We start from the raw sequence: 10746 nt of genomic DNA, 5'->3' as shown, positions 1-10746 counted from the left end.
TCTATCCTGAGAGAAATCAAAGGAAAATCCAGCTGAAAAACCAGGGGGAAAACACCCCCAAAACCAAAGGGTGATAGAAAAACTATTCAATCTGTTTTGTTCAGATCAACAGCCTACCCTGCTCGAGGAGACAAATTTCCTCTGCTCATTTTGCCAGCACTTATCCCATGTGTTTGTGAGCTGCCTTGTCAGACAGCAGGGCGACAGATGGGTTCACTCTCCAGCCCCTCCTCTTCCCCTCATTGTCCTCAGAGGTGCAAGTGAAGCCACATGTCAAAGCTCTGCTCTTGATAAACTCCCACAAAAGGGCAGATGGTCCAGTTACTTTTACTCCTGCTTTCCCTGCTAGTGACAAAGCCACCCTTGGCTGGTTGGGGCAGGATTCAGTCCCTGGCTCACCTTTCTGTTACCTCTGTTCCACTCTCCACCTCCCTGGGTCCCCACAGGCAGTAAATAAACTCCTGCCTTCCCCCAGAGGCCATCCCTGGAGCTGAGGTCCCTGGTGCCCAGCTGGTGACATCCTTCCCTGGACACCCCTCTGCACCTGAAGCCTCTGCACAGCTAAACCTGTCCAGGAGAAAACTTCAGCCGTGATGGAGCACACGGATGGAGGCTGCAGGGTGGGGAGGAGGGAAAGGTGGGGTGACTCACTGGCCCCTGGGACACAGCCAGGACCTGACTAATCCTGTTTCCTCAGCCTTCCTGGGCTGCTAATTGAACACATTTCATTCAGCAGGCTCACCAGTGGGAGAGGAGCCATGTGGAGGGTACAGATCCATTCCCAGCCCACTCTCATCTCCTAAATCCTCCTGCCAGATGCAGGGACCACACAGCAGTGCCCTTCCTGCTCACCTCCTGTGAGCAAAGCAGCACAGCCAAACCCCCACTGCCTTTCCACTGGCTCCATCCACGCTGTGAGGCTGGGGAGGGGCAGCAAAAAGGAAACACAACCACAGGAGAGTAGTAAAGGGGGAAGGATGTCTCGTCTACAGCCCCTACTCTCAGTGAAGGGCTCCTCCAGCACAGGAGAGCCCTCTGTCTCCAGAATTTACAGGACAACATTTGAACAGGGAACTGGCTGCACCACTGGAGGGGAAAACTTTGCTAAGAGGTGTAGACCACAATTGCAGAAGGGCATGGGAGAGGAGTCCAGCTGTGAGAGCCTTTGTCCCTATCCATATCCCCTTTGGGAAACAGCTCCTGTGATCATATGGGACACAATAATCGTTCCTCTCACACCCTTCTACCAGTAGGGCTGCCTTGGCTATGGAAAACCCCACTCCTGCTGTCCCAGTCAGGGTCAGGGAGAGCAGCAGCACTGGTTCCTCCCAAAGGGTAGAGCTGGGCTTCACCAGCTGCAAAGTCACCCTTGAGAAGTGGAGTGCACAGAGCGGTGGTCCAGAGGCACTCGAGGACGTGCTGGGGACAGGCATATCAGGAAAGCTGTCAGGGTGTCACCTCAGTACCTCTCACCATCTCTGGACACTGCTGGAGTCGGGTCCAGCCTCGCTGGGGTCCAGCCTGTGCAGGGAGCCCTCCCTCCTGTGCTACTCCAAAGCCAAGAGCAGCTGAACAGCACAAGCTCAAGCTGAACACCACTGAAGGCTCAGGGGCTCGTCCTGCAGGTCCACACAGGGTCAGTCCTTTGGAAATGAGGGCCAAGTTCTGCCCACCACACCAGGGGGGAGTTGGCACCACAGCAGTGAGGGGGCTTTTGGCACACCAGGGAGCAGATCCTACCCCACACACCAACACACACATTGTCCTGCACTGCACTGCAACAGGACCTGCAGGGTCTGGATCCACAGAAATGCATTTGGGGCAATGATTTTTCCATGCTTCATTTAAACCAGAACTGGAGCGTGTCCCTGCATAAGCTTTAAACCTTATTTCTCTCACTTAAAACTGACTTAACAGATGAATCAGCCCTTCTCTCCAACCTGTGCTCTTGTGTCCCCTGCAGGTTTCCACTCACAGAGTAGGCAGCCTGAGAGTCAGTGACATCATTTTAATTATTCTGGTGTTTAGTTACTATTCAGTTGTCTTTGCTAAGCCTGGAGGAGCTCTTACAATTATCTTCCTACACATGCTGCCGTGAGCACAGCAGCTTGGAAACACTGGGCTGCTGTTCCCTGCCCCACCAGACACTTCAGGGGAGAGAGCAGAGCCACAGAAGGAAGACTCCTGCCCCATCCAGGAGCAGGAGGACTCACACGTCCTGCTCCAGGCTCCTCTGCCCCCTTCTCCGACGGGGAGAACACAGAAAGCCATATTCTGACATTCTCATGCACATTTTGGCACAGAGTACTCAAGAGGGGTAAGCAGAGGGATGGAAACAGTGGGTGAAGGTATCACTGATTAGAATTACTAGAAATTCTTATTGATTTACTCCCTTAGGAGCTTTGCTCTTGGAGGTGCACCTTCTCCAGCAGCCAGGTCGCTCCCACCATGAATTTGAAAGAGATTGTGAAAGGGGCAGACTGTTCACATCAGGGTTCCCTGTCCTCCTTCCTCTCTGCTTAAGACTTAAATTTCAACTTGCACAAAAACATTTTGGGGACTTAAATCCCTCCCACTTTTGTTTTTCATAAAGGTCAACTCATTACAACCACCAAGATGCCAGCTAGGATTTCAGCATAGACCTTCAAGTGCTCTGGACTTGTACATTTGTCATGTTATCAACACAGAAACTGTTTGAGAAGAAAAAGAAAAGAGTAAAATGTCACCTCTCAGAGTGAGAACAAGTCCTTTGCTTTCATTCAGATCCAGATATTTTTCCTCAGCCAACTGCTGCCCCTGAAGAAAGCACATGGAGCTTTGCTCCCAGGCTGTGCCAGCCACAGCCCCCAGTCAGTACTGGGGGGCTCAGGTCTAAGAACAAAAACTGGCAGCTCAATAAGAAGGGGCTCATTTGCTGTAATTAATATTCAGCCTTTCTGCAGCATGGGAAACATCGATTGTTCCATGAGAAATAAATCATGTGCCTTTCTTCAGAGGATTTTAATGAAACCTCCCCTCTCTTTTCCTGACACTCTCAGGCTCAGGGTAAAAGGAAAAAAAAAATAAAAGAAAAACAACATTTCAGCATCTCCTCATCAACCCTGAATCGTGTAGTGGCCCAATCAGGCTAATTAAGATGTCTCCTGTGTTCTGAAGGAGGCTTTACCCAGTAAATCCAGCCCCACTGTTCATTATATTATACAGCACAGCTAATTACTCCTGGCTTTAGTGGGAAGACGAGCAGACCAGCTTTGTGTGCAGTTGGGAAAAGCTGTGCTGAGCACAGTCAGGTTCTGCCCTTCCCCTTGGTCCCACCAGCTCTGCAGGATGGAAGGGGAGGCTGAGCTGGGCAGTAATCCTTCAGAACACAAACATCATAAAGACCTAAACTCACTGGAGACCCCTGTATTTTATCTCCAAACTCACCCTCACACCTCCAACAAGAGCTAACCAGGGAACCTGCCCTGAACATATTCTGGGACCAAGCCACCCCTCCCAGGGGATGTGGGGACCTGTTCCAAAGTGGGCTGGCATCCTGCATGTGGGCATCCAGCAGGCACTGGCAGCACTGCCCAGGGCAGGGTGTCTGCACACCCTGTCTGCCCTCCTGGCACAAGGGAATGGGCCAGGGGCAGCCTCAGACCCCTCCGAGCCCTTGGCCACAGGGGGAAATCCAGAGGCTCCTCTCACTCAGCACTGCTTCCTCTGAAATTTATCACATGGCATTAGAGAAAAGCCAAGCAAAACAAGGTCTGAGTCACGCCAAAAGCTTCTTCTGGCTGCTTCAGAATGGAGTTTGGCATCTCAGGGCTCTGATTTCACCACCAAAATGGGGTGTTAAGAAGGAAAGCTGACATGTTGCTGTCCTCTAGTTCCCGAGTTTAAAAATTTCAGATGTTTTACAAATATTTATGACCCAAACCTCAGATGAGGGCTGGAGACAGGAGAATAATGAGAGTCATTTTATCCTTGGGAAGTGTAGGCTCTTGTCTCAGATAAAATCTACAGTACTGCTGAGAAAAGCAACTGCTCTTCGTGACTCTCCTTTAGAAGAGGAAAGGAAATCAGGAGAGAGCAGTGGGTGGCTGAAGAAAAGACAAAGCCACCAGTGACAGACCAAAGCTGCTGAGGAGCTGCAGCTCCAGGGACCAGGCAGAGCAGCTGAGCCTTGATGTGTTACAGGCAGCACATGACCTCCACTCCTCTAATCTGCCCAAATCACCTCATGGTCCTAATTCTTTAAAATACTCTTATTTCAAAAGCTGCAAAGATCTCAGATACATCCCATGGGCTGGGGGAGATGGCCCAGCAGTGAGTGCTTCAGATGAGTTCAAGACAGGGTGACACAGAGCTGATGTACAGGATTGCTCACAGAAAGCAGATTCCAGCAGCCACTGAGGAGCTGGGATACCCAGGTCTGCCAGCTGTGTTTTCCCTTCTTTAAAGAGGAATGGGATAACTTCTGAGGTTATCAAGTTTTAAGCAAATTCCACAGTTCCTTTAGTCTGCTCCTTCCTCACACCTTGATGATGAGCTAGAAAAGGGCTGTGTTACTCAAACTGGGTTTGATTTGTAAATCCCACACAGGAGGAACCTGGGACAGCATTGCCAGAGGTGAGGGGACAAGAGCTGGGACCTGGCTTTGTCATCTGGAAAAAGTTGGACAGTTGTCACCAAATGACAGGGAGTGAGATGTCTTTAAACAAGATCCATGAGCAAGGGTGATGATGCAGACAGTGGGAAGGAAAACAGATGCAGGGAAGATCTAAGGACTTGGCAAAGAGAGCAGTCATCATAGTTTGTGCCACTTGAGGAGTGCAAAGAGTCCAGAGGAGTGAGCAGCACCCCTGGGAGGATTGTTCTAAGCTCCAGGAAGAGTAGTGGGGACTGGACACTCAGAGAGCAAGACAATTTCAGCACTGAGGGAGGGTAGCCAAAGGGAAACAATCTTCTTGTTCTTTATGAAAGAAAGAATTTGTTGTGTTCCTTATTTTTAAATGTACCACCTCCAGAAGTTAGCTCCTGCTACTTTCTCTTAGGGAAGAAAAAAACACCAAAACCTCACAGCCAATTCCAAGCACACCTTGAAAATAGAATTATTGAGCTGTTTAAAACCAGAGGCAAGTTTTACCAAAATCTATTGCACTCTGATTGCCTTGGCTCTGTCAGGACAGTTGATTTTGGCTGTTTATAATTCTTCAGTCCAACTGGCACGGGGGTTTCCGCACTTGTCCAGGCTCCCCCCACCAGGCATTCCCTGGCCGTGCTGCTGCCATAACTCCTCACACAGCAAAGTAAACCAACAAAGCCCAAAGTGTCAGCAAGGGGATGCTGCCAACCCAACCACCTAGAATAGGAATGAGACATCCTTCCTGAGCCTGTGAGAGTTTCTGGTGTGCACATTTTCATTTCCTCCCTGACAGACAAAAATACTTCAACTGGCCAGAGTGAAGCTGATGCTCAGAGCATCTCTGCTGAAATACTGCAGAAGTTGGGTGCTTGAACACTTTATTCTCTGTCCTGGACTCAGCAAAGCTCATACACATCTACCTAGCAGCAGCTGCCAGCATTTTTGGGGCTGAACCTGAAAGGTTCTGTATCCCCTGACTATTCCCTGAAGGCTGGCACAGACCTGGCTGTGCCTCCAGCTTCCCACAGGTTTGCTTCCATAACCACCTTTCAGGGTCAAGCAGGGACATTATTTCAGCAAAGCTTCCTTTTCTTCTGGGGATTTGTTATTGATGTTTCTATGGTTCCCATCTTCAGCTCAGGCCTCAAAAGTAAGCAGCACTGCAGTGTGCAAATTGAGGGAACTTTTCAATTGCAAACCCACAGCACTCTGGCTCTATATATAAAAACATACCTTGTTTTTGTTTATTATATTTGTGAGGAGGAACAAACTCTCGTGCTATAGAGTCCTCAAATCATCAGCACTTAAAACACACCGGTCAATAAACCTTTCTTAATTTAAAAGCTGAATGAATTTGTGCTGAACCAATGACTTGTACAGCTTTTTGTCCCTATTGCAACATTAGTTTTTAAAAAATCAACTCCCACATTTGATTTTCTGTGGAGTCAGAAACGGATTTCAGCCTGTTCTGGTGTACAGTAACAGATCCAGAATGGAGCAAATCAATACCTTTTGAATGGATTTGCCTGCAGCTGTGCTCACACCTTTATTTACTTCCTCCAAAACTCTGGGTCTGTTTACTTTGCTTGGATAAGCTGAAGCCTGGGCTTATTCTTCTGGGTGTGTATGTAAGAACTGTCCCTGCTGTTCATGCACGGTTGGGTCAATACAAGAGAAGGATTAAACATGATGTTTTATTATGAGCACAACTGTGCACACACAGGCCCATCACATGGAGTATTTAACAAACCTGAAATGTGTGTGAAACTGCTCTAAATGCAGTGATTATTCAGAGAGCCACAGAGAGGACGTCCACGCAGGGAGGCAGATCTGAATAGCTGCAGCACAATTACAACCCTACCATTACTCTGGATAATTTCCTAGCAGACATGCCAGACTCCCCCAGCACGCAAGACAGCCTTAGAGCCAGAGATCCATAAGCCAATTTACATGGAAAATTAGGAGGTGTCAGAAGAGGCAGAAGTAGACAGCTCTCAGGGATATTAACTCCTGCTGCCTTAGCCTTGAGCTTTCAACATATCATTAATTTGAGATTGTTAATGTTATGCTGTGAAAAGGGGGAATACTTCACTCATGCTGTGCCTGTGCTGGGTGAAGATGAAACCAGCTCCAGAACCAAGCTGCATGTGCAGCTCAAAGCACTTCCAGCCCAGGCACAAGGAGACCCTCAGTCCCACAGGGATCAGTCCCAGAGGTCACCCCAGCACCACAGACCCCAGTGCAGCAGAAAGAGATGACAAACAACACCAAGATCCTTCCACAAAGAGCTGCTCATTTCAAAGCTTAGCCAGCACCACCCTCTTCCTATTTTTCCTTCCTCTCAGGCTCCCTGAGCAAGGCACCCAGGGCTGGGGTGACTTTGCTCTGGAGCACAGCTCCACCCCTCCCTGCCAGCACTGTCAATCAGGGATGCAGAGTGGTGCAGGGCACACCCAGCACCACCCCAGTCTAGTTCACAGCCTTCAAATTTATGATACATCTGCAAGCAATTTGCTCTGGGACAATGGAGCCCCAATTAATTTGCAGCTGGGTGCAGTTACATCAGTAACAAAGTGGATGAGGGATGCAAACCAGCAGTGCCTGCACAAAGCACATTAACCATCCTTTGAGGCAGAGCAGCAGGCAGTAGTGAGCCCATGGCTGCACCAGTGAGTCATTACAGGACAGCACAGAGCCCCCTTTGGATGCTGTTCTCATTTTTTGGCTCTTCCCAGGAGCTGGGGCTTCACACAAAGCGAGGGCAGCAAAGGGCCATTTCTGCTGGATTCCACAAACACAGCTGAGAGATGCTGGGGTTTGGTCAGTGCCTCCCACACCTCCAGCCCACAGCTGAAGTGTTCCCCAGCCTGGATCCTGCCAGTGATACCCTCTGTGCATCCACACTGAGCCAGGGCTCTTCCTCCCCGACTGGGAGACAGCTCAGCTCCACAAGGAGCTGTACAAGCTCACCTCAGTGCCAAGTGCCCCCATCCTGCCCCAGAAGCAGCCTCTGCACATTTGCTGGTTTTAATACAGACACCTGGGATTTGTTTTTTCTCTCCTTTTCCTGAACAGCAAAGGCTGGGGCCCAGAGGATCAGCATATCTCTTTGGTGTGTCAGATACACCAACTCCCATCCTGAATCCTTTGTTTTGGCCTTTTGGGCATGATTACAGTACCAAAACATGACTTGTTCCAGTCAATGCTTGCAGTGCTGCAGACCCCAAGGATGCAGGAGCATCATCCTTGTCACCAACTATAACCCAGTAACACAGGCAGCATCCTTCCTCCCCTGCAGCTCTCCCCCACAGTGTGGGAAATCAGCATTTCAGGGGTACAAGGATAAATGTCAGCAGGTTCCCAGCTCCCCAAATCCCTGGAGGTGTCTGTGGGGTCTCCCCCACCCACCTACCCACCCCCCTACAACCACCACCAGTCATTTTGGGCTCTTTTCCTTGACTCTTGGTGCTGGTGTGATGGGATTTTAACCCTCTGGCAACTCCACTCTGCCACAACAGGTTCAGCATTGGTGGGGGATGTGCTGGGTATGACAAATCTCTCCCCAGGATCTCCTATAATTTCCTCCACCTCGAGAGGGAAGCTGCCTCTGAAGAACAAGGCAGCAGCAGCTAAAAATCAGACCAGACAGCCAGACCAGGACTAGGACCACATGGCCAAGCACACTGCTGCTGAAAGCTCGAGTGCCTTCACACTGAATTCACACCCACCTTGTTAATAAGACCTTTTGAGACAGGCCATGAAATTGCATTAAATTAAATACCAAGACAGACTACCACAGCAGAGGCTCTTCCTCCCAGGAGCCTGAATGCATTTTAACTCAAAATTAAGAGGACAGGTGAGGGGAAATGTTGTATTTTCCCATTGGCATTTCTCCACTTCTCAGAAGAAACAGCAAGCAACAGCTCCAGAAATTAATTTCTCTTGTGAGTTAAATTGGGGGAGGAGAAGCAGCCTGGCAGAGCTGCTGCAGACCACTGGAGGAGGGAGATGGCCTCAGCAGCTATCTCAGCCTTCCAGCTGAAATCAAGACCCTGCCCAGCCCTGGCTCCATCCAATTTTAACCTTGCAAGAAGGCAACAAGCTCTGATCTCTCAGTAGACACCCCAAGCCCCAGCCTGCCAAACCAGCTGTCCCTGCAACAAGGCACTTCATCCTCCCAAATCCCTACTTCAACCTGCAGCTTTTCCAAGAGACTTAAATTCACTTAAAGGCACAATTAAAGCCCAACCTTTCATGTTCTTTATCCTTAAAGAGCTGCAAAACTGGAAAGTCCTTCACAGCTGAGCAGGACCAGGTCATCCTGCATTAAAGGTTGGGCAATAGAGCTGCATTTGTGTAGTGGTTAAAGATAAATATTAATTAGCACATGCTGAACCCAGCCCAGGCCAGCCCCTAGTTTGCTGAGCAGCCACACAAGGAGGGTATTGGATATCTTTCAGCAGCACCTGCTGAGACCTCTGCGGAAGGACACCCAAATGATTGAAAAATTAAAGATCAATTCAGCCCTCTCCCCATGTTCCAAATGGGGGAAACACTTCCCTGCAGGCAGAAGCCTCATGGCTGAGGTGAGAGCCACCAAGCCCTGCTCATGCCCTGTATCCCTGCACTGCATGGGCGCTGTGGCAGCCACAGCTCCTCCCTGCACCGTCTGGGGACAGGCACAGAGGTGTTTTAGAGCAGTCAGGGTTTTCTAAACAAGGAATGGCCTTTCCCCCTGATTCACTGCCCGTGGTGGCAGAGCAGGGGCTGCTGCCTTAAGCAGTGGTGAGGAGCAGGAGCAGGATGCAGAGTCCAGAGGGATGAATTGGGCAGAGCAGTGAAGTTTGGAGGAGCTTTACAGCTTCAGGGCTGCCTTTTGGTGCTGAGGCCAGCCCAGGGCCACGAGCTGCACCCTCCAGAAGGGACCCTGGGTGCTCACAGCAGCTCACTTCACCCATTCAGACCAAGCTGGAGAGTCTCACTTCTCCCCACAGAGGACTCAAGTGGCAAAAAGCAAACCCAAGAAGTTTTGACTAAGGAAAAAGCCAGCAGTGCTCTCCCCAGCAGCTGAGCTGGCAGGCAGTGGCTCATGACCCCTTTGGGGTCACAGTGGCTGTGTCACCATGGGGTGGTGACTCTCCAGCACGTCACTGGCAGAGATGTGGGACAGGGTTCTGGAGGTCTCCCCTCTCTGGCACTGTTCCCAGACTGGCAAAATGATCCAGTTTTCCAAGCACACTGGAGGATGGAGGCAGTGAAGGACTGCCAGCACTGGGTAACAGGATCCCTTGTCCTATTAGGCAAGCTGCATCCTAGGGAAGTAACAGCCCTATTTCACTTGGACAGGATGAGGGTAAAATGGGCTCATCCAAAACAAAGACTCCTGAGGTCACTTTGCAAAATTTAATTCACTATCCTGCCCTCCAGAAACTGATACTAACTAAACCCTGTCAGTCTCACAGTAAACAATTCCAGCTTTGTACGTCGATCAAGAGCGGTTTTGTGAGCAGATGACACGTGAGATGGAGAATGTTTTAGTTATTTTTGCTAAGTGCAAGATAGCATTTGGTTTCCAGGCCAAAAGCATTTTTATTTCAAAAGGCAGATAAGCAGTTCCCAGAGTTCATTACTCTCACAAGCTTTTCTTTCAGGAAATGTAGCCTATTCAAGATGGAAAAGAAATTCCTTGGATGAGACAGGGAGAAGCCATTCAAGGATCTGCTCAGTTTAAACTGAGGCACTTCAGAAGGCAGCAACCATTTCCAGAGCACCTCAACATCTCTGGAAACTGGGAAACTTACACTGTAAGGATACTAAATGGTCTGCAGGAGCTAAATAGCTTGTTCACATCCAACCTGGGAGGATTTATTCCACTCCACTTTTGCAACAGAATCATTACACTTTCTGTGAGGAAAAAAGAAAATCAGCCTCCACTCACACACAGGCAACAAAGCAAGTTCCCCAAACCTTGTCCCACCATATCAGGAGCCTGACTCTTTCCAAACCAAGACAGTAAGTTAGAGAAATGGGGTAAAAGTGGTGTGTTTCTGATTCTTTCTAAGGTTATTTAAGTGATAAGTATCTAATATTAAGGTGACACTTATGTTTTTGACTCA

The sequence above is a fragment of the Prinia subflava genome, chromosome 12 (genome assembly GCF_021018805.1).
Source record: "Prinia subflava isolate CZ2003 ecotype Zambia chromosome 12, Cam_Psub_1.2, whole genome shotgun sequence".
Taxonomy (NCBI): Eukaryota; Metazoa; Chordata; class Aves; order Passeriformes; family Cisticolidae; genus Prinia; species Prinia subflava.
Note: the sequence above shows the minus strand (reverse complement) of the source record.